Source organism: Pteropus vampyrus, unplaced genomic scaffold (genome assembly GCF_000151845.1).
Source record: "Pteropus vampyrus isolate Shadow unplaced genomic scaffold, Pvam_2.0 Scaffold62, whole genome shotgun sequence".
NCBI lineage: Eukaryota > Metazoa > Chordata > Mammalia > Chiroptera > Pteropodidae > Pteropus > Pteropus vampyrus.
Window position 1 is genome coordinate 6,010,050 of NW_011888843.1, and position 24,742 is coordinate 6,034,791.

The window sequence follows — 24,742 nt, forward strand, 5'->3', positions numbered from 1 at the left end:
TCCTTGGAATTATTAACTTCAAAGACTTTAACAACATTTGTGTTGCAGTAGCATATTTTCTGACTGTACTCAGAATTATTCCAGCTCTGAAACCTGTGATTGTACCTCTCTGTCCCCCCAACTCAGTCTTTTACCACCACGAGACTTGTTCGTCAGCCTCACTAAGTCCTCTAGACTTTGGACCTCTTCATTGTCATTTGCGTATCCAGCTTTGATCTCAATGATGCATCGCTTCAATTGTTCTTGGGCTGACGACTCCAACTCCCATATCCCTTGGGACTTTAGATACATCGACCCTTTAAGACACAGCTTCCTGATCATCCAACCATGTGTTTCCTCTGTTCTTAGAGATGAATTTCTGAGTTACTGAAGGTAAAAAAAATTGTGGTCAAATGATGTTTCATAACTTGAAACAGGAACATTGTGGTCGTGTCCTGTTTCCTTTTAGAATCTTTAATAGGAAGTTCCAATGCGGTGTAGAAGAATGAACACAACTAGAAACCTGGAGGTTCTGTCTTTAATACCAGAGTAAGCTTACTCAATCCCTCTGAGACCTTCCTTCCTTCCTTTCCCCTTTCCTTCTCCTTTTCATTTATAACTCCTTTCCTTTATCTTCTCCATTTCCTTTCACAAACATTAATAAATCATCTATAGTTTTTGGGCCTCTGGAGACACAAAAACAAATAGGACATAGGTCCTGTCCTCAAGGACCTTCCAGGAAGGCAGCTGAGGAAATTGTTTACCCTGGTGCTATGTAATAAGTACAGCTGTAGTGCTCTAAACAGTGACAGTGGTAACCCAGAGGAAGGAGAAGCCACCTCTACCTGGGAAGATCATATAAGGCTTCCCCCAGAGGGAAGATGGTTTTGATCTATGTCCAATTCCTCTTCTCAGGCTTAGGGAATTGATCTATACAGGTAGACTAACCATGCCTCAGATTTCAAGCCTCCAAATGAATTTTGGTATTCTGGGTTATTTTCTTTGGTAATCAAAAAGTACAAACTTACATCTTTTCTTTGTAGGTCTCACTGAAGAATCTCAGCTGCGACCCTTTATTCAGTCACCTTCTCTAGAGCCAGGGCCTCAAAGAAGTTCATCAATGTACAGAACTTTCTCTAGAATACACTGTCCAACTTGGCATCTATTAGAACACAGGTAGCTATTTAATTTTGAATCTTAATTAAATAAATTTAAATATTAAGATTCAACCCTGTGGTTGCACTTAGTGGCTACCATATTGGACAACACTGATACAGATCACTTCCATCATTGCAGAAAGTTCTACTGGACTCCTTTGTTCTAAAAGCTGCTTCATCCATTATTCTTTTATCTTCCTTTCCATCAGATCTAACTGTGCCAGTCAGGCTAGACACAGACCATAAGTCGTGTTTATTCTCATGCAGTTTCATACTCATGACATTAGGCAGGGACATCCTAAGGGATATAATGTCAATAGCGATTATTTACTACACTCTTACTACGTGGGAGGCACCGTGCTTAGTGTTTTATACATATTATCTCATTTAATCCTCATAACAAATGGTTGAGGTGGGCATAATTAGTTCCATTGCATAGATGAGGAAACAGTCTTAGATAAGGTTAAATAACTTGCCAAAGGCCACACAACTAAGTGGCAGATACCAAACCTCCTGCTCCTGTGGTTCCGAAACACATAACCTGCAACAAGTCTATGCCAGAATTGCCTGGGGAGCATTAAATGAGCAGATGTCTGGGTTTCATCACAGACTTACAGATAAGTTTCTGTGTTTTCAAGTTTCTAAGAGTCTGCTGGGTACAGATAATATAGGTAGCCTAAGGCATGGCCCCCTCCTTTCCAGAAAGACCACGCACTTGGCCCATTCTTCTGTTCTTTGCTGTTCATCTTACCTGCAAATGACCAGATACAGGTAGGGCTGTCTACTGTTGCCTGAGCTGCTGGGATAAGTTTGAAAAGCTCCCCTCAATCCTCTACTGCTGAGGTAATTTCTGTGATTCTCAGATCACAGTCAGCATTAGGCTGCCTCTTTTCCTGTGTTCTTTATATCTGTATGCCATTGGGCAACATGTCTTTCTGCTCCATCACCAGCTTCTGAGTTCCTAAGTGAGGACAGGAACCATGGCTCAGTCACCTTTGCACCAGCCTCCTTGACCCTCTCTTAGCCACAAACTCATTGATAGCCTAGTGTTCTGCAAACAATGAGAGCTCAGAATAATTCTGGTAAACGGAATGAAAGAAGGAACAGCTACATATTATTTTAGGTTGTATTGTTCTAAATAAGGGCAACGGAAGTCCCAAAAAGAGAAAAAGCAAGATGGTTGGTAAGTCAAGAAAGGTTCCAAAGAGGATGAGAAAAATCTGGTACTCAGGTGGTCCAGGTTTGAAACTCATTGCATGAAAACGATAACTTCAATAAACGTAATATTTAGTGATGTACCAATTAAAAAGCTTTTGCTAAATTATTATTTCACTTTTGGTAATTTTTCCTGTTATAATTTGAATCAGCAGTGGCAGATTTCGAGACTTCTATTTCATCTGATTTATACAAGAGATTCATGTCGCAAAATGTATTGCATCTCACTTCCACTTTAACCTGTCTGGGGTAATTTAAGGCCAGATAGTTCGATTGCTACAAATACAATTGCAGTTTCAAAACCTGCTCGGTTCATTAGCTGAGGACATATTCAATATTTGAAGAATGTTTTAAACTTATTTTGCTTTCCATTGCTAACATAGTAGCTTGTTCATTTCTACAAACTTATGTAATAAAAAGTCTTCTGTGATTTGAGCTAGTGCTTGAAGATGAAAGTATATCAGCTTTTTAATTCAATAATGTTAGCTGGGCTTTTAATTTATAAAATAAAAGAGAAAATGAATAAATCAAATATTGTAGTTGGAAGCTCTATCAAATGTCTTTCAGAAACTAAGGTCAAGGAGGGAAAAATAGAGATGGGGAAATAAATAAAAAACGAATAAACTTTTGAATACAGACACACACACACACACACACACACACACACACACACTCACACACACATACACACATATTTTTTTCCTGGAGATAGACATAATAAATAGGTAAATTATATGGTATGTTTGGAGGTAGTAGGCCTATGGAGAAATCTCCAAGAAATCTCCAAGAAATTGAGAAAACATAATTTTTTTCTAAGTACACATGAAACATTTACAAAAACAGACCATGATTTAGGCCTCAAAAAAGTCTAAGTTCAGGCTTGAGGACATCAGTAATACAGTGACATAAGAATTCCTCCTTTGTATCCCCTTTTTTAATCAACAAATTACACATTAAAAAAAAAAAAAAGCACCTTGATGGTTCTCTTGGGTCTTAGGACCTTATTCCAAGGGACCTAAGATGAGCTGGTAAGAAAGTCAAAGTTTAAAACAGCACTGAGAGGGAAATATATATCTCTAAATCAGTAACACTTGCCCAGACTGCTCCATTTAAAAATTCTGTTCTGCAAATGGACAGTCCTGGTCTCCATTATCCTGCTCCAGATTTTCCTCCATAGGCCTATACCTCCAAACATACTCTATAATTTACCTATTTATTATGTCTATTGATTAGATGTCTCCCTCAATTAGAATGTAAGTTGCAGAAAGGTAACGCTTTTTGTTTGTTTATTTATTGATGTACTACCAGGTATTAAAACAGCATCTGGCACATAGTAAGCACTCGATAAATTTTGTTGAATGAATGAATGAATGAGTAAGAAAAACATAAATACATAAACAAAAAAGAAACATAAGTAAAGATGATTTTGTTACTATTAAAGATTTCTGTTTAACACTATGGAAAAGTTAATAAACTGATGATAGGTTGGGAAAATATATTTGCGATATCTAAACCAGACAAGGAACAGATATCTAGATTATATAGAGTTGCTGAAAAGCAATAAGAATAAGCAAGAAACCCAAACAGAATAACGAGTAGTCTGAAAAATGCAACTAACACAAAAATATAAAATAGGCAAAAATAGAGAGATGAATAATACCAAGTATTGGTGGGATACAGGGATCTTTACAGAGTACTAATGAGATGTAGACTGATCTGGCCATTCCGGACAGCAAATTAGTAGTATTTAGTCAAATTATGAAGACACATATCAATTCCACTCCTGGTTCTTAATCCCAAATGAATTTCCATATAAGGGCCCACGTATGAGGATGTTCATCGACCTTTGTCAGGTCAAGACAAGGAGGATGTCTGGTGATCACCACAGAGGGAGTGGCTGGGGGAACTATATGACAGATGTATACCAAGGGCTAGACAGACACACAGCAACATGGATAAATCTTGAAGATATAGTCTTGAGTGGGAAGAAAAATAAGAAAGAGAATAAGATCTAAGACAAAATAACATTTTTATAAATTAGAAATACAAGTACAAAATAATAATATATGTTGTATTTAAAAGAGACTACATAAACAAAAGGATGGCATTAGGAAGGAGTTTGTAGAATGTGAATGTAGAAGGAAGATAGAAGGAAGTAAATAAGTACATAAAATAATAGAAATGCCTTGTACAACAATTATATGCCATAAAATGAGAAGTATAATGAATTAAACTGTCTGAAACTAAGACTCAACTGAAAACAAATGAAATAAAATAAAATAAAATAAAATAAAAAAATAAAATAAAGCAAAGCAAAATAGTTGTCTAGGATAATTTCTAAGTTTCTTTACATTACTCTTTTCTTTTCATATAGAATTAACCTTAAAATATTTTTAATAGTTTACAAATCATTTTATAAATTCATTTTGATATGAATAGTATACTCTCAATCAACATATACTTTGCGTTCTAATCATTTTGCTTTAAAGTCTGCCTCCAATCATTATCTTTCCTATTTGTCCTGAGTGATATGTTCTTTCTCTTTTTATTCCTGTGTAAAGCCTTCTTTTTAATGAAAATTATTGTAATAATAATAATAATTATAGCCTTCATTGGAGTGCAGTCCCCATCTTGCATTAGGGAGATTGTTAGATATAGGATAGAAACATAAAGTAATTTATGATATTGCATTTGGCAGTGACCAGATATAAGATTTTAGGGACTTGGATGCTAAAATGGTGCCCATCAACTAGTCTCTACTTTTCATTGAGGATCTCTCTTAGGGAAATAAGTAACCCTGAATATTAATATTCCAATGATAGAAGAATATCAGAATACTCTAAAATCAAAGGCCGCAAAATGAGTGAAACTCATGAAGAAAGGAGTAGAATTACCTTTCACGTGAATTTTAGTGAAATACAATGGTTTCTCCTTATTATGCCATGATACAAATAATTACACTTTGTTGACAGCAAAATATTGCTTTTCGAAATCATTTTATTTAGTACTTACTCATAATATGAATATACGTTAGTAAAGGCAAGATTTTTTAAAAGCCTAAGGGGGATCATAGAACATTTTTGTTTACTACTTACTCTGCTTAGTACCCAGTAACAAAAAATAACTTTTTTGTAATTCTGCCCAAAGGAAAAAGATGAATAGTTGATGATTTTCCCGGGTACTTTCTCATACTACTTAGTATGAGTAAATCAGAAACTTTTCTGATTTAAAGGTTTAATAAGTAAACTGGATACAAAGCTTGTCTTCATAATTACTTCTTTTGAACCGATACTCTCTGTTGAGGCTAGGAAGATCTGAGCCTGTGTGTTTTTGTTGTTGTTGCTGTTGTTGTTTTTCATAAGCTCTCTGAGCTTAGAAGAGGCAGAGAGTAGGGGTGTGAGAGGACGAAAGGAAAAGCAGAAACAGAAGTCAAATTGTTTGTTCGCTTTTGCTCCTTTGTAGAAAACTCTTCTTCAGGCCGACTCCTGTGGCGGGGGCAGGGTGGGGCGCACTTTTCACTTTTTTTATTTGTAATTATAGTTGTGTGGTCCTCTACATTTTATAGGCTTTTTAAAATCTCTTTCAAGATTAACATCTCATTTGATCCTCACAAGCACCCTGTGAAATAAGTAGAACTATATTTTCATTTTACTAATGAGGTAACTAAGACTCAGAGAAGATAAGACAGAGCCAGAATTCAAACTCTTTTGCCAACTTTGAAGGTAGTATTCTTTCTCTGAACCAAGATGAGTATTAGGCTCCTTTTTCCTCTTTACCCCATGACTCTCTCACCCTATGTCACCACCACTACCATGTTAAAAAACAGGGGTTTAACATTTAATTTTAACCATGTTAAAAAACAGGGGTTTAACATTTAATTTTAATACCTTAAAATTAAATGCCACCACAAATCTTATATAAATTTATTACTTAAAAAAAAAAAAAAGAATAGCAGAAAAAGCAATGGGAAAGAAGAAACTCTAAAAACTATAATTAAGGAAAATATTCCTGAAATAAAAATAGTCTCAAAACTGTATATTGAAAGGGAACACCATATTCCTGCGAACATTAGCTTAGAACAACCAGCACCAAGATGTACGCTAGTAAAATTAATGGACTTTCAATAAAAAAGAAAAAAAATCTGTGTATAAATAAAATTTTCCCATCTAGGAACCACCATCCCCTTGATCAGAACAAAACAATACAAATTAAAATGTTACTTATAAGGTAAAAAAAAATGCATTTTCATCAGACTTTTTAATTATGATGATTTATGGAAAAAGATAATGGAGCAACATATTTTTTTATAGACTAAAGGAAATAAAGAAAGTCAAGGATTTTATACCTAGCCAAAGAAACTTCCAAACATAAAAGCTACGGGGAAACTAATATGAACATGCAAGAAAGAATTCAAGGGATATTCTTTCTAGAACACTTTGAACACTTGGAAAGTGTTCTTTCCATGAACACTCCTCAAAGACTTTATTTGTAAACATTCTTTAGATAAACAAAATGACTAGAAACACATTGACAACAACAAAAATTCACTCCATATGGAAAATACATATGGAAAGCTGAGAGATCAGAAAAGTTAAAAACAAAAGAATAGACAAAGATATACCAGGAAACGAAACATATAAAGGAAGCAGGGTTGCGATCTTGTTTCCTGACAAGGTAGAAATCAGACCAAAATGCATTACAAGTGACAGATTAGTTTATATGACAGAGGCTAAAGTTTCAAGGAAGATAAAACAGCTATTAACATGGAACCAATGACTCAACAACTTTCATACATCAAAAAAACTTTAGGAGATTCAAGAAAGAATACCCGGGATGACAGAAAGATTGCACACAAAATGTAAACAATACAGCAATCTCTTTTATAAGACCAATGGAAAACGTATATGGACTATTAGTATTCTGAATCCGATGGCACATAAAAAGAAAATACACCATGACTAAATGAGATTTTTGCAAGAGAGTTCAATATTTAAAAATTGATTATTATAATTCATCATATTTATAGAGCTAGGAAGAAAATTCATGATATTTCTACAAATGTATAAAAATATTTGAAAATTTTAACACCCATTTACAATATAATATACTCAATAAAGTAGAAATGAATGGCTATTTCCTTAAAGAGAGATGATAGATTGATAGAGCCAGCTTCTTAATTAGTAGAGAAACACCAAAGGTTTTTCTACTAAATCTGGGAACAAGTAAAGGATGCGCACTATAATCACTATTATCTAATAATATATTAAAGGTATTATCCAATATGTGATACACAGAAGAGCATTAAAGGCAAAAGAATTCATATACAAGAAGTAAATACTACCTCTTTTTGCAAGTAGTAGGATTATAAATTTGGAGAAACCAAGAATCAATGGGAAAACTCCCCAAATTTTATAAACAGGTTTATAAAAGAAAGCTTTAAAAAGAGTACCTTTCATGAATACTCTCCAAAGAAGAAGTAAAAGAAGACCCATTTTGACCCACCTTTTTTTCTACATGGGAAAATTCTATATCGCAAAGATAAATTTAATTTGTTATCAAGAAAAATACCATAATATCTTTTTCTTTAGCAAGACAAATTGGTTATGAAGTTTATTTGAAAGAAAAAAAAAACAAAAATAGCTATTACAATTCTGAAAGGAAGAACAATGATATTGTATTAGCCCTACTCAGTAGAAAAACATATTAAAACCCTCTATAGTTAAAATAACATGGTGCTAGCTCATGAATAGACAGACCAATGGGACAGAGCAGAAAGTCCAGAAATTCATGTAATTGCATTTGCATATTTAAGTATATTGAGATAACTAGATGTCTATCTGGTGGAAGATAAAAGTAAAACTCTCCCTCACTCTCTGCATTAGGATAAATTCCAAAAAATTCCGTATTTAGAATAAATATATGTTTTTAAAATAAAAACATATAACTACTAGATACATGGGACCCAACAATGTAAGCTCTAAAGACACAAAGGAGATACACTTCCCTGGCTGCCCCCATCATGGGCAAAGGTCAAATTCACCAAGTCCACATGGAACTTTCTGATGAAGCAAATGGCAATTTGCAAGTTGAAGAACTAGATTTATAGTAATTAGAGAGAGAAATAACAAAATATTAACAATGGTAAATTCTTAGTGGTTGCACTGATGACTATTTTAAAAAAAATGTTTGTGCTTTTCCGTGTTTTCTAAAATTTCTGCAAATACTACTTCATCAGAAAAAAGTCAATAAATGTCATTGGTCTTTACAGGTTTGGTATGACAAATTTTCTTACCTTCAAAAGACAGAAAACACTTCCTGTTCCTCTTGTTTTCATCGGCCATTCACCTTCTCTTCTGTGTCTCCTGCAGTCAAGGTGTTGGCAACACTTTAATTTAAATTATATCCAATTATTTATCAAAAACCTACGAATTATTCTTGGTTTTCAAGGTGGATTAGATGGAATGGAAGTGTCCAAAATAAAGAATTCTCCACATTCAAGATAGTCACAACTCCACAAGGAAGACATCAATGAAATACTTATAGAATATTACATGGCAGTAAAAAATGTGGACAGAAAGGTGTGATATATGCTATAATTGCTTAAGCATTCAGAGAACATGATCCATCCCTTCTCTCAGCATGTCTTAGAAGTTTCTTGATGATATAAATAGCCTAGTTTGCTTGTTAAACTTAGTTTCTTGGGCCCCACTCCAATTTATTAAAGTAGAATCTCTAGAGAAGACACCTGGGGATCTGTATTTCCCAGATGATTCCAGTCATTTCAGAAGCTTGGGAACCATGAGCTAGAATGACCAGCGAAGATTTGAGAACTTGCTGGAATAGATGAAAAGCATTATGGTATGGGCAGAAATTAGGCGGAAAGACCAGAGGGCAACATTTCAGGGAAGGCTTCTTATGAGAAATAGAAACTGAGTTTAAGTCTGTATTGGCAGGAAAAGGGAAATTCTTACAACCAGATGAGTCTTGGGCAAGTTGCAAAAGGGCGTTTTATAGAGCTGCTTAGCCTTCTAAGTCACAGATTTCTCTGGGTAATGAAAGTGATATGATTTGAGTAAAATCTGTCTCTGTCTCTGTCTCTCTTAGAGTGGAGCATGAGGTGGTCTAAACTCCAGACCTTTTGAAGATTTATGTTTGGACTTGCTACTCAGATTTTGAAATGAATGCTGGAGCCAGAAGGGTATCATGTTAAATTCATTAGCAGAACCATGAGAAGCTATCACACACTTTTATCCATTTACATTAAATCCAAACCATCCATCCTCATACAATTTTTCTTTGCCTTCCCCATAGGATTAATATAAATCATGGGAGATAATTTGCAAAGAAGACTATTTAAAATTGCAGCAGAGCTGTTCATTTGTTTCGATAATTCACTTTGGTGTAAAATTCAATTATTACTGACAAATAAACATTAGTAACTTAATCATTATGAAGAACAGACGTCTGGGCGAGGAACAAGTAAATTAGGGGATTCCCCAGTTTTTTCATCTCCATCCCCTAGTGATTCTAGAAGATTTTCAAACCTTGTAAGAGTTTTAAAAAAATTCTCATCCTTCTTATCCTTGGATAGAATTCCTCTCATCAGTTTATTTTCAAAATAATAAATGTGTAAATACATGCCGTAAGTTTATATATTTGCACTACTCTGTAACATTTCAAAATCCAGCCTAACTATTCAGAAGAGCTGGTCTTGATTTGTCTTCTTCTGGCACAGACCGAAGAGAGAACCACAGCTCATTGTTGGAGGCCCTGACATCTGCCGATCTGTCAGTTTTGTTTAGTTGAAATGGATTCGAGTTTGTGAGGAAGGGAGCCCTTTAGAGCAGCCAGCGATGGAGAAAATTAGTTCTACTTTGACCGTTAACTTCCTTGATTTTGCACTAATAGTGCTACGCTTTGCGACAGGGGAAACCACTTCGCACGAGGATTTGGTGAATCGGGGGAGTTTTTATCAAGCAAAATGGATACCAGTTGGGGAGGTGGAGGTGACAGAGGTCACAGGCCAGGACGTCCTATGCTAGGCACGAACAAGGCAGCTTTCTCCTGCCCCTGTGTGTCTGTCCTGCCCAGCCAGCGCTGAGGCCTGGCTCTGATGAGCAAGCGGAAATTCTAAAGAGCCGGAATCTGTCCTTCCCCTCGCTGAAGTTTCCCACTGTAGGTAGTTAGTATGCATTTAATCCATTCATATTCATATTGGAATCCACAGCTCTATCGGACCCCAAAGGAGCGCTAGTAAACAGTTTTCACAACTCAGCATTTTTTTGCACTAAGGAAGAAAGCTGGACAGCCAGTTTATAAAATGCTGACGGAAATACACAGTAATTTAGAGAGCTTCTATGCGCAGTCTTCAAGATTAACTGCCTTACATCTCCTATTATTGTTTCAACTCATCCTTCTGAAATGGTTCAGCACGTAGAGAAAAGCTGTAAAGGTGTGGTGAGCAGTGAATTATTTGCAAGCAGTATAAGAGCGGTGATAAACCTTTTAAAACTTGTATCTATAGAGCGGGCACTTCAGAAAGTAAATAGGTATAATAACGCGTCTGTGGGCTCCCCCTCTCTTCCACCCTCGCACGTATTTCTTTTTAAAGTGAAGAAAGCCTGACTAGGTAGCTGGCCTTTAAGCCTTCAATTAATTGAACAAAGATTTAAAAATTGTTCAATTGGTTTCATTAGGAAGTGTACAATGAAATAATAAAGTAAAACAAATGATATAAAGCAGAGCCACTAATTAGCTCGACATGATTGATATAGCTTTGGACCAGGCATTTGATCTCAAACAAAATGCAGTTCCTTGTTAAGAGGATTTTTAATTGATGTGCAGAGAGGTATTAGATGATGTTGGAAAATAATTACTCCAAACCTATTCATGCATTTGGCTGAACATAACAAATGAAGTTTGGGCACTGGATCTGGCGAAGTGGACACGTGCTAATTAATAACGAGAAGAACAAGCATCTTCCATGCATTTTTAACCCAGTATTTGCTAGAAGATTGCTGAGCAATTATGCACCATAATGAGGTTGTCATATAAACAAGATTAACATTACTCAGATGTCAGATGAGATTTCAAATTCATGCAACCCATATGTATTATCCGGTTGTTATAGATTGTAATGCAGAGTTAACCAATCAAGATTACTGCTCCAAGTTCAGGTATGATTAAGAAAACATCGTAATGAGATAGCAAATCTTCACTATTTTCTGATGGTCAGATTAAGACTGTCCTTTTCGAGTAAATAAGCAGGTACACTTGATTTCATGTCAAAGCACCAATATAGAAAAGAAGAAAAAATAACTTTTCTCAAAGACATGAATATTGACTGGGGTAAATATGCTCTTCATCTCTAAAAACTTGATGAGCATATGCACCGAGTTACACATAATTTGTTAAATCTGACAAGAACGTTAAATTAGCATTTGGTTGATCTCGGCCAAATTCTTTGCTCAGAAAAATGTGTGCATGTTGACATGAAATTAGAGGGATTTATGAGTGAATATCTGAAGGCGGAATTTGTCTTTGTTTTATATAAGGCTGTTCCCCTCCACACACACACACACACACACACACACACACACACACACACACGCACGCACAATGGTAGATGTCTTCGTAGCCAAAATGCAGCATTGATTCAAGTAGTTAGATAACTTACACAAACAATTTAAAACTGCATTAAGGAAAACTTGAGTTTGGTATGAGTTAAAAATATTCAATAATTGTTTAGTAGCTCAATTTACTTTTGCAGTATATAAACTCAGTTCGAATGATCATTTTAATATCTGCCTTTTGGAAAGTTCATTTTACTCAATTATTCTCCACAAATTCTTAGAGTCCTGAAAACCTGAAATTTCTCATTAAATTATGGTATACGTGAATTAAAGTTTCTAATTTCTTGCCACACCAAAACACAAGTGTGTTGTGTGTGTGTATTTATGTGTAGACTGTGTGTTTGTGTGTGTCAAGGGATGTGTATATACAGTGGGAGAGGGATCAGAATCAGAGGGAGTAGGAAATACAACTACTAACTGGTTTCTCAGTTTCTTCATGAAGCTTTACTGCTCATCCCAGTTCATATACAATTGTCTTTACCTGAAATGGTATCTCTTTACACTTTTTGTGAAAGAATAGGTTTGAAGGCACTCTATGATTATTCTGTTATAGTTTTCCTTGATAATCTTGATTATTACTATTTATTTCTTTCCTACCCAGTAGTTGATTTTTAAAACCTAATAAATTATTTAATTTTCTAACAGAAAACCTCATAAAATGGAGCAGTGATGATAGTAGGGCTTTCATGGCCCTGGTCGTGTCTCACTTCAGTCCTGACCCCTGTTTTTATGTTTACTGCACAGTGTTCGCAACACAATGCAGAGCCTAGAGGACAAAGGCCCTTAGCGCAGGGTGGGGACAATAGAGCCTGTAGTATGAACAGGAGCCCAGGTTACACGAGAGCCCCATGAGAGGTTGCGATCTTGTCCGGATGAGGTCGCATACAGACCGCATCACTGTGGCCTGCAGGATCGGTAGGGCTCGGATGGATGAATAGGAAGGAATGTGAGGGAATTCTGGTGGGAAAAGTGTGCTTTTCCCCAAAATGAACGAAGGAAGCATCTTTAATGAAGATAATACCAAAGGAAGGTATTGCTGCCCAGTTCTGCGGAGACCATAACAGAAGTGAGGGAGCAGAATGAGAAACCCAAGGAGTGAGCTGGCCTCTGACCAAAGGGCATGTCACGAGTTTCGATCTGTGAACTTGGACATGTCACGAGTTTTGATCTGTGAACTTGGACATACCTAAGTAGAACTTGAGAGGTCTCCTCCCCTTGGGGGAAGCACCGAACCATCTGAATAAATACCACGGAGCAAAAATGAACAAACAGAAAAAGCCTCAGAATCTAAGTAAAAGGTTGATGCATCTTAAATACGACCGTTGAGTGCGTCATAACACTGTTCAAAGGAAACGCTGCGGATGTTTAAAGACCCTTCTGTGTTTGAAGTCTAAGTAATTACATGGGTTATTATACTGTATAATGTTAAGTGAAAAGAGAATTATTGACAACATAATTACGAATTATGACCATGTTAAATAATATGGATGGAAATAAGACTAGAAAAAAGCCAGATTGCTAAAATCGGCTTTGTTCAGAGTGGTGAGATTACGGGTCATTTATCTCTCCTTTTCCAAATTGCCTGTAAATTTTAAAATTTATTTTTATAACGAACACATTAAACAAATTTACTACACTAACTTATTCCAGAGTAAAAGTGAAGAAACTTCTGGAAGAGCAATTGGTAATTCTCAGAGTTCTGTATAACTGGAAACTCCAAGCTGACGGACAATGTTCGACAATTTCTATGGCCTCGAAGAATTTCAAAGTGGATTATCCCCTCCACTTGCGAGAGCAGGTTGTCTTTTCATTGCAGTTGTGGGATCAGACATGTACAAGTGGGTTCTACACCTCCACACAGAGCACATGAGTTTAAGAGACAACCGATACCTCTACAAGACCTGGTCTTGAAGGCACTGGGCAAATTCGGCTGCTCAGAGAAGGAGCAATGGACCCAAATCACTGCCTATAGAATTGACAGCTTTTGATCTCCATCACCTGTGAAAGCAGCGTCAGATAAGATTGAAAAGCAGCGCTGTTTGAAACCTGCTTGAAGATTTAAAGAAAACTATTTGCAGTGGATAGTTATCTTCCCTTGTGCAAGGAAGATCACAAGGGTAAACTTCCTTCTTTGTTCCCAGAAAGGGCTCTGGGAAATGAAGTTTCTTTCTGCAATTAGTTTAACATCAGACTTTAAACTAGGACAGAGCCAGTGGCTCTCAAAGTGGGATCCCAGACCTGTGGCAGCAGCATCACCTGGGAACTTGTTAGAAGTGCAGAAGCTCAACCTAATGAATCTGAAACTGGGAGCAGGAACCAAGAATCTGTTTTCATGTGACATCCGAGTCGTTCTGGATTCTGTTTGCTAAAATTTGAGAGCCGCTGACATGAGTGTAATGGTAAAGGGCATGATTTGAACCAACTGCGTGGGTTTAGATCTTGGATCTATCACTCACTAGTTGGATGAACTTAGCCCAAGACGGAAGTGGATTGGAGGAAGACATGGAATTTCAAAAATTTCATGGGCCTCGTTATTGAATAAGAAAACCATGGGTAAAGAATTTGACTTCTTTTGAATTTTATTTCCTGTTAGTGGAGTACTCGTCTTTGATCACTCTTAGACTAGACTATTTGAGTGATAGCTTTGTAAGTGTTACATTTATTTTAAAAAGTGGGAAATAATAAAAAGAAGAGTTGCAGAGTATAGATTTTATGAGAGAAAACGTTATGGTTTTCCACAATCAGCTATGTTCCAACCACGTGGGAGCCTGGAAAGAGAAAACTCCACAGGTCAAAAAAAGTTCCTAAAAGGTGGGAAAACAGAAGGATCGAAGACCTGCCTGGCCTTGAGATCTGTAAGAAAGGTAGGTAATCATCTGGGAACAGTAAGAAATGGAAAGATTCCTGGAGAAGAATCCTCACGAAAATTCAGCAAACAACTGAGTTTTAAACTATGATTCTCTCTAACACTTCTTCCATACCTTTCATCAGTCATGGTAGCAGGGCCAGCTAAATAATTTGCAGAACCCAGTGTGAAATTAAAATGCAGAGACCCTTGTTCAAAAGAAAAAAAATGCCATTAAAGGTAGTAAAATATTAAGTCTTTTCCTTTCTTCTGTCCTGTCTCTCAACTTGTCAAGGTGTTTTTTTATTTGCTTTTTAATACTCATCTAAGTAAATAAAAATGAAAATTTATAATATTAACATGAAATTTCTTGTTCATCTTTATATGGCATAGTGTTAGTTTTAAATGCAAATAGAACACTTAACTCCTAGTGTACACATTTTTTTTTTTAATGGCTTGTCCCTGGAGGATGCCTTAAGTTGGCTAGAAAAGACAAAAGCAACCCGGATTCATGAACCGTTAGGAGGAAGAGAGGGTCCCCATGGTACAAGGTGGGCCTGAGGGAGCTCTGTCTCCTGCGCTGGATATTCTTGGGTTGTGAAGACTGTCCAGGTGTCTGGGAGATTTCTGCCCTGCAAGTCTGACAAACTGAGTGCACTCAGGCCTGGAAACTGCTGGGTTTGCCTCCTGCCAAAAACTGGAGTTACAGTCTAGGCCCCAGCCACGGCGGGAAGATAAGCCACACATCTCCCTTTCCCATGGACTCACTACCCCAGCCCGTGGCAGATGGCGACCTCCAGGTGCAGGAGTGCACTCAGTACCTGGATTGGGGGTGACCAAAATGCTCGTCATCCCTGTTGAGTTACCCAGAGAATGTGCTAGAGCCAGTAGAATGAGGCAACCCTTACGCCTTAGTCCCGCTGGGAGATGCAGCCGTGGGTCCTTCCAGCAGCGACAGTCTTACCATCTGAGAGGCGGGGGGAGTGAGGCCAGGGGGGCTGCATACCAGATCGTGGGGACAGTGCAGGGAGGATTCAGGGGGCAGGGCTTTGAGTGGACCGGGGCTCCATCTTGTCCCTCCACTCACCCTCCCCGCTGTCCTATGGGACGTCACTTACAAAACACATATTCAAAGATAAAATTAAGAATTTTAAGGCAGCAATTTCAGAGTATTAAATCACAAGCATGGAGCCCTCCTGAGCATGGGGCCCTGGGGGACTGCGTAGTCAATGGCCCACGAGGCCGGCTCCGTGTGATGAATGTGGTGAGCTTGCAGGTGAGTCTGGTGGCAAGATGCCTTGAAGAAGGTGACTCAACCCATGTCATTTGTATTTGGAATCTATTCTCTATTTGAGAAGGGAGACTTATAAATGGGATTTTATTTAATTAAATGTGGCCTGACAATTTGGTCAAGCACCTGATTGAAACAATTTACTGCACTGCTTCATCAGATCAAGGGCATTATTTAGAATCAAGGGCTCTAAAATACAGAAATTTTCATACTCTTTGTGGCGTGTAAGAATGCAATTTCTTACGGATAGGGAGAAACTTTGGAATATACCGAACTTGAAATTATAGGGAAAAAAATCACAAACTCTTACTATTTAAGAAAATTGTGGGTACTCAGAATTCCATCCAGTGTGTGGCAACTGGATTTTACACTTTACATTCATTTCTCATTGCTGGCCTTCTTTGGAATGAAATGATGTCAGCAGTTGTGTGTGTGTGTGTGTGTGTGTGTGTGTGTGTGTGTGTGTGCGCGCGCGTGCGCGCGCTCGCACGTTAACTATCTGAAGTAGATTTATTTCAAAGACGTTCACAGTTATACACATGAATCTTGTTTTAAGCTTTTCTGGCTGTCTTAGGAGAACCAAATTCGGGGCTTGAACAGTCCACAGGCACCTAAAAAGTGCCCACCTGCCATCCTTGATTGACGTTTCATGAAGCTGTTCTTTTGGCATGATGGTTCAGTCCATCAGGGCTCGCCAAGGAGACAGTGTATGGATCCCAGAACCATCGTGACATTTCTGGCTCTGTGGGCAAACTCAGGCCAACGTTTGGATCATAATCTTTTTAATGACACAGCTAAAATCAAAGCCAGGTGCTTCTCTCAGTGGTTCAGACCTGGAGTCAGCTGCAAGATGTACAAAGATCAAAGCCCAAACTGTCACAGAGGATGATAAGCTGGGAGCAGCACCCCAGAGCCTTCTTCTTTGATTTACGTTGTTGTAACATTCTCTCCGGCCCCCTTTTTTTTTTTCTTTTTTTCTTTTTCACAGGTGCTTCATCTGTGCAAGCGAATTCAATGTTTCCAGGTTGAGTCCAAACTTCTCAAACTCCTGGCTGGCAGAGGTATGCATTTTGGCGTGAAGTCTATTTTAATGACTAAAAAAGTCAACTATTTCCTCAGGACTTTTGATCATAGAGAATAACTCAGTTTGCCAAATTTTATTTTTTTCATCGACTTGTTCCCCAGACTGACTTTTGCCTAGCAATTATATGCATAAAAATCATACTTTTGTATACGTTTGAATAAACTACTTTTGAAATACGTATGCACATTTTAAATAAGAAGCTATATTTCACCGATGGTTAATGAAAAATTCATGCAGGCATAAAAAGTTCTGATCCTATGGCCCTCTCCTGAAAAAGCTGCCACTGAGTGCCTGCCGTGTGACAGAAACATTGCAGATGGTCTCTCCTATACCCTTCACCTCAGCCCTGGGAAAGACAGGATATTACTGCCCCCAAGTTCGCAGAGGCACAAGTTGAACTAGTTACCTAGTCACACAGGTAACATGAAGAGGAAGGAAGATGCAGACAGACAGAAAGTAGTCCCTGGACTCCAAATCCTTTGCTTCCTGTCACTGTCCTCTTTCCTGGAATGTCTAATTTTTCCCAAGGGAATGCGGCTTTTTGCTTCATTTTTGCTAAGAAGAGAGATTGCTCCCTTCCCTCTTCACCCTCCTCGAAACATGAACCCTGGGGCAATCGTCTCCCTTTAGGAGATTTCTCAAGCTCCTCCAGTGCTCTGGATAGTCTCTCTGCCTTTACGTTCTGGTGACTTCACCTTCCTACTAGAATCCCTGTGAGGGAGGAAGGCGGGGACAGAGACCCAGAGGGTTATTCTCTGCCAGTTTATCTCCTCTCTCTTCCAGGCTCTTTCCTCTTTCCTCTTCAGTGAGTCATTAACTTTGAATAAATAATTGCTTTGCTGAGCAAAGTTTCAGCAATTTTTACAGATTTTTTTTTTTTTCCTTAACACAATCAGGATCTTTTCTTTCTGGATGTGTGTAGGCTTATTATGAACATAGCATAAAACGATGCTAGAATTTTGAAGTTTCATCCAGATAAAGTAGCGAGCGCCTAAAGAACGAGCCTTCCAGAAGGCGCCAAAGGTAGACCTCCCACAGGTATCTTTACATGGTAGTTTAAAGTATGTTCTCACCCATGTGTGAAATAACCAGAATGAGTGAGTATCATTCCTATTTTTCAGATTAAAGGCACCGAGACCCAAGTTTTAGAAAATCCGTGGTGGAGCCAGGATTAGAACTCAGTCGTTCCCTGGCAGCAAGGCTGCACCATTTTAGCTGTGGACCCTGCAGCTTCTCTCCAGGAAGGAAGGACCTGTCTCCGCCCTTTCCTTGGCCTGGGGCCACTGCTCCCTCCAGCCATGCTTTGATCTGTCATTCTCTGCCCTTTCTCAGCCACATGCATCTTTGATATAAAAGAAAAGTGAGAAAAATAAATTTGCAGCGAAAATAAATCGTGCAAGTCTGAGGAAACATTTTTATCAATATTTGGGACTTTTGTTTGATTATTTTTTTGGATGTTTGTGCAGTTGTCTATGTGTCTTTTGTTGCGAGCCTGTATCAATATTTTTTGTTTTAAGGGGCGAGTTCCTAGAGAGAGAGGGAACTGTATCTATTTTTCTTTTCCAGCTTTTTGCAAAACGGCCAAACCATGTGGTTACTTACCAGAATTTTTTTGATGTCGAATTTTCTCTGCCCCCCTTCCAATTTTGTTCTAATTCTTTGGGGGGGGGGTGGTGTGGAGAAGAAGAATTCTTTGACTCTAGGAAGTATTTGTTTAAATAATATTTCTTTGAAAATTCCCAGCTGTGTTCTAGTTCTGGACATGTGCAGCTCATCCTCATTTGATTCTGCCCTCCATATCCAGAGAGAGAGAGAGAACTGAAGACAAAGATGGACGAAAGGAGTTAGCATGCACTGAAAAATACTATTTTGCTCGTAATACATTTTATTGTGGGCCTTTGTTTTCTGGATATTTCTGACCTTTTAATTATGAAAGATGACAGAGCAGAGGATAGACTCCTTCGGGAGTTTCTTGAAAGCACAAATAAATTATACACATACATACACACACATATATATTTTATAAAATATAAAATGTATTACATTAAGTTTGACAATTTTCACCAAGTGGTGACCTTTCCAGGGGCAGCCATCTATCCTTGTGCCTTCTGATGTTTGGAAGATAAGTATCCAATGACCCTGACGACAGAACATCAGTCTAAAAGGAGAAAAATTCAGCCAGTGGTCCAAATATTTGATCTCCATGATGCCAAGTAGCTGGGTGCTGTGGTCTGAACATCATGGAAATAGCCTGGCTTCTTTGTGGCAAAAATCTGAGCCTGGCTGTGGTTGTATTTGAAGGACTCGTTTATATTGATGCAGCCCTGTGAGTTAGAATGCAGATTCTGACCTATCCTTTTCCTAAACTCAAGGAGATAGCTGAGGGGGGTTGGGTGCATTCCACCTGCTGCTGGGGCTTCAGGCTCCTTCAGGGTGGGGCTTGCTTAGTCAATGATACCCATCACTGAGAACCCCACCCCACCCAGGGCCTCTGATGAGTAGCCCTGGGTACAAACAGGTGCCTTGCCAAGCCCTCTCAAGCTGAGGGTAGATCCTACTTGAAAAGTAGCAAGGACACTAGATTAGCCAGAGGCTCCAGTTGGAGCGATGACTCTTGTGTAGACCAGGGAGGGGGGGACACCGGTGTCTCAAAGGAATCTTGCAAAGGCCCCTCTGTTCTTTTATTTTCTCCACTCTAATCGCTGCTCCATACATTGGCCACAATGATTCTTTTAATATTGCAAATTAGATCTCAACACCTTATCATTCAAATCATTGCACCGACTACCACTGCACAGAGAAAACAATCTGATCTCTCCCATGGCCTGCAAACCCACCCTTCCTGATTCCTGGCTGGTTCCTGCCACTCTCCCGTCTGTTCTGGGCAAAGCCTTTCCTCAGTTCTCTAAATCTCCAACCTCTTTTTGACCTCAGAGCCTTTGTCAAAGCTCTTCCCTTTGTGCCTAATGCTCTTCTTTCTTCCCTAGTCTTCGCTCAGCTCCACCTACTCATTCTTCAAGTCTGGGTGTAAATGTCATTTTTCTGGAGTGTGTCCCTAGGAGCTCCAGGTGAAATCAAGTCACTCCCCTCACAATACATTGTCTTTTTCTTTCCTAGAAGTTATCGCACCTGTGATCATATATATTTATGTGTGAGTCTGTGTAATTCCTATCTTTGCTGCTTGGCCATAAGCTCCACGAGGGCATTTGTGGAAATCCACAGCACAGAATGAGTCATAAAAGAGGGGTTTCTTTTTAGTGTTTCTAGGCCCATTATCCAGCTATTTCTTTTCATCTCCATAAGGTTTCTCAAACGTTCTGTGGTGTTCAATATATACGTGTGTGTGTGTATATATATATATGTATTTTTTTTGTAGAGAAAAGATTAGATCATGAGCAACCTCACTGTTTGCTTCAATGTATTTATCAAAACTGTAAATGTGGGGCCTACCGTATATTTCACATCTATAACAATAAGACATGAAAATTAATTTGAGGCAAAATGAGTCGATGACTTGGTTAATTCATTCTCCTCCTCTCTAGCTGTTTGTGTGTGTGTACCTCTGGACAGCAAAAGTAGATTTGACTTTGGTATAACTTCACTTGTCAATCCATGAATATTTTAAAAGTGGAGAAGAAACAGATCTCACTATCTTGTGATCATCAAGATTTTGACCTTGACCAATTTACTTCTATAGTATATTCTCCTCCAGACTGGTTTGTCAGAGTTCTTTCTATGGACATCTCTTTTGGATGGTTATTTCACTGATTAGTCTCTACAGTTGAATTGACAGGAAGCATAAAATTAACAAACAAAGCCTTCTGGAAACTCCACCTTCTAAGCCTCTTAGTGAACAAATCAGGTATCTTCCTAAACAAAATACTCAGGGTTATTGGGAACTAAGGGTGTGGGCTCCGAAACTGGAGGAAACACATTCAAATGTTTTAACTGTGTCACCTGGGGAAAGTGACAGAGCCTTGGTAAACTGGGGACAAGAGGATCTACAACACAGAGTTACTGTGAGAATTAAATGAGTTTAAAAATGCGAAGTGCTTGGAATAGTGCCTGGCACACATTTTACATTCAATAAAAGAATTTTTTTCCTTCCTTCCTTCCTTCCTTCCTTCCTTCCTTCCTTCCTTCCTTCCTTCCTTCCTTCCTTCCTTCCTTCCTTCCTTCCTTCCTTCCTTCCTTCCTTCCACCCTCCCTCCTGCCCTTCCCCTCTCTTCTCTCCCTCCCCGTCACCTTTTTTAAATTTCTTAATCCTCAAACTCCACGTGATTCTACTGTTCACTCAGAACTCAGGTAATTAAAAATAAGCAAGTAAATGCTTTCAGACTATAGAAATACATATACATATTCAATCAATGTTTAATTTCCTTGAAATTTGTTATCGTTGTTGCAAAAAAATTTTGACACAAGGATTGCATAAGTATACCTTTGGAGGCACAGTTTTAAGTTTGTTTTTTACTTTAATTTATATATACATTATAGAAGCAATTCATTTAAAAAAAATGATTACAGAATACATACAATAGAATATTATCCAACTTTAAAAAGGAAGGACACATTTTAACACGTTCTACAACATAGATGAACTTGAAGATGTTATGCTAAGTGACATAAACTAGTTACAAAAGAACAAATATTTTATGGTCCCACTTACATGAGGTTGTAGGGGAAGAAAAATATCATTTTCCTCTATTCTTTTTAGATCTCAGCCAGGGGCCCTATAACAAAAGACATATTAACAAGAGAAAAGCAAATACGTTTAACATAAATTTCCTGTGACACAGGAGCCTTCTTAAGAAAATGAGGACCCAAAGAAGCTGTGAACTTGAGCATTTGTATGCTAGGCTTGATGAAGAGTGGAGAGTCAAGGGAAAATGTGGCAGGACAATGTGATAGGTGTGGGCTAAGTGTAGTAAAGTGCAAAAATATCTAGGCCTATTCAACTTCCTCTCAGTGTTCCTCTGTCCTCAGAGATAATGATGCTGTCTTCCTTCAGATATATAATGTATATATAAATTAAAGATATATAATGTATATACATTACATATACTAATGTCAGATAACACTGGATATTCATAATCTTTAAAATTTTTGTAAATCTGTTGGGTGGAAATAGTAAAATTATTCTTCTAAATAAAGTCACTAAATACTAGTAAAATGATTATATTTTCACATATTTATTAGGTTTACCTTTTTCCTATACATTCTTTTGTCTGTTTTCCCCTCATTGTTTACTTTTTCCTTACTAATTTACAAAATATTCTTCATATATTAAGGATGTAAAATATTTGTCTATTATGGTATCCACATATATTTTCTTCTGATTTGCTGCTTATCTTTTCTTTGCTTATCGAGTTTTCTGTACAAAAATTTATATTGAATTACGGTGTCAAATTTGTCAGTGACCTGGGTATTGTTTCTTTTAGGAATTCTCTACTACCCTTCATAGTGGAAAATTTTTTTAATAATATATATAGTTCGTTTTAATGTATTTAAATGTCATCAATTTGTATATTTGCAGATGTATAGCATGAGATAGTATCCAATAATTTTGCAGTTCCTTCAATTTCTGTCTTTATTATGATGCTTTAAATTTGGTTTTACCACGTGCTTAGGAAAAGATCATTCAGAATAGTCATGGATTTGGACCTCTCCCCATTTAGGGTCTCGTGCTGCAATTCCTCCTTGAGTGTCAATTTAATTAAGCAGCTATTGAAATAACCTTCTCTGGCACGTTCATTTCTTCTCTTGCTACTTGAGGGTGTGTTTGTGCTTTTTGTATTTATTTTTATTTTTAGAAATCATTCAGGGGGAAAAAAAAGGTGCTGCATTATCCTAGCAGATATCAGAAGAACAAAGTGTTTCTAAAAACAGCTTTTGTGCTGGTGACTGCTTTGTGAAGAAATTTCATAACCAAAGGCCTGTGAACAGGACTGATTATTTCAGACAACTGTGGTTCCTGTGTAGATTCCTCCTGCAATGTGTGAACCACACTACTAATTTACTCTTTGACCAAATGCTCCTCCTCCGTAATATGCAATACTCCCCTAAAGCTTGGGAAAACAGCTTTAAGCTTCTCACTTCTTTAGTAAAGAACTTCTCAGTTGATTTCAAGTGAAATGCCAACAGTCTCACTTTTTTTCAAACACACTTCACAGCCATGGCTGTATATCCACTTTAAAAGTGTATGTTTTGTGGGTGGGGGTGCGGTGTGCTTTGAGCAGTTGTCAGATGTTTTATTTTTGGAAAATTCTAAATAGCATTTTGTAAGATAATTAAGGGTTGCTCAAGTTTCTTTCAGAATTAAAAAAAAAGGTATATTTTACCTCCTTTGCGCATTTTTGCACTTAGTACTTCATTTGTCACCTCTTTCTCTATTTTATAAATCCTTTAATTAATGGTGTTTATTCTCCTCTCAGTCTGGTCTGAGTCGTGTTTTTATGATCATATTATTAGGAAGTGATAACATGTGTGGATTTTTTTTTTTTCTGTATCTGGGCTTGTTAATCACTATGGAAACAAGCAAATATTTACATGGCCCAGATACTGATTCATACCTACTGTTTATTTTGACTTTATAAAGTTACTGTTTGAATGTAAAGAATTCCTCCTAAATAGTAAAGTGGTCTATTGTAATTTATTTACATTTGTAATTTTCCCATTAGAAATTAATCCAGTAACTAAAGCTCCATCAAATTATAGCCATTTCTGAAAGAGTCATTTTTGCCAAGGAATGACTCAAAATCAAGTGCTAGATGTTTAAAAATGGTTGTTTTAAATTTTAACAGGGACAACTTTCTTAAAACAAAAAATTCACCTGACATTAGTAACACCAACATGTCGCATGAAATAATATCAGTACTGCCCTGCATACAAGATGTTGAATCTCAAAAAGATTCCTTAAAAGACATTTTATAGTCTATGGCCATGCCACCCTGAACAAGCCCGATCCCATCTGATCTTGGAAGCTAAGCAGGGTCGGGCTTGGTTACTACTTGGATGGGAGACCACCTAGGAAGCCTAGGCACTGTAGGCTTAAAAAATAAGGGATTGTAAGCTGACAAGGTCCTTGCAATCTGTGAGGTCAACCAAGGGTTGCCTCGCCTAAAAGAAAAAGAAAAATGACATTTTATTAGGATCTCAAAGAAATATCTAGCTAAAAATGTAAGCCCTGGACTTCAACCTCTTGGGGGGCATTTGATAATTCCCTCTGATAAAAAAATTACTTCACTCTCTCCTTCACTCTCCATTTGAGTTGTCTTCTTTTTCTAGGGGTGATCTATTTATTATTATTATTATTAATTATTATTATTATTATTTTATTTAAAAGTGTTTTTAAACGGAGGATCCAAAAAGTTATAGTCTATATTGCAGAACAGTGGTTCTCAAACTTGAATGAGCATCAGTATTACTGGACAACTTGTTAAAACACGAATTGCCGGGCTCATCTTCCCAGAGCCTCTGATTTGGTAGGTCTGGGTGTGACCATAGAATGGTCCAGGCACCACACTTTAAGAAACCTTGCCC

The 24,742-nt window shown here is 37.6% G+C and overlaps 1 pseudogene; it reads left to right on the plus strand.

The window, feature by feature from the left end:
• The first annotated feature begins 24,132 nt into the window (after window positions 1–24,132).
• Window positions 24,133–24,251, plus strand: LOC111740359 (annotated as a pseudogene).
• The last annotated feature ends 491 nt before the right edge of the window (window positions 24,252–24,742 follow it).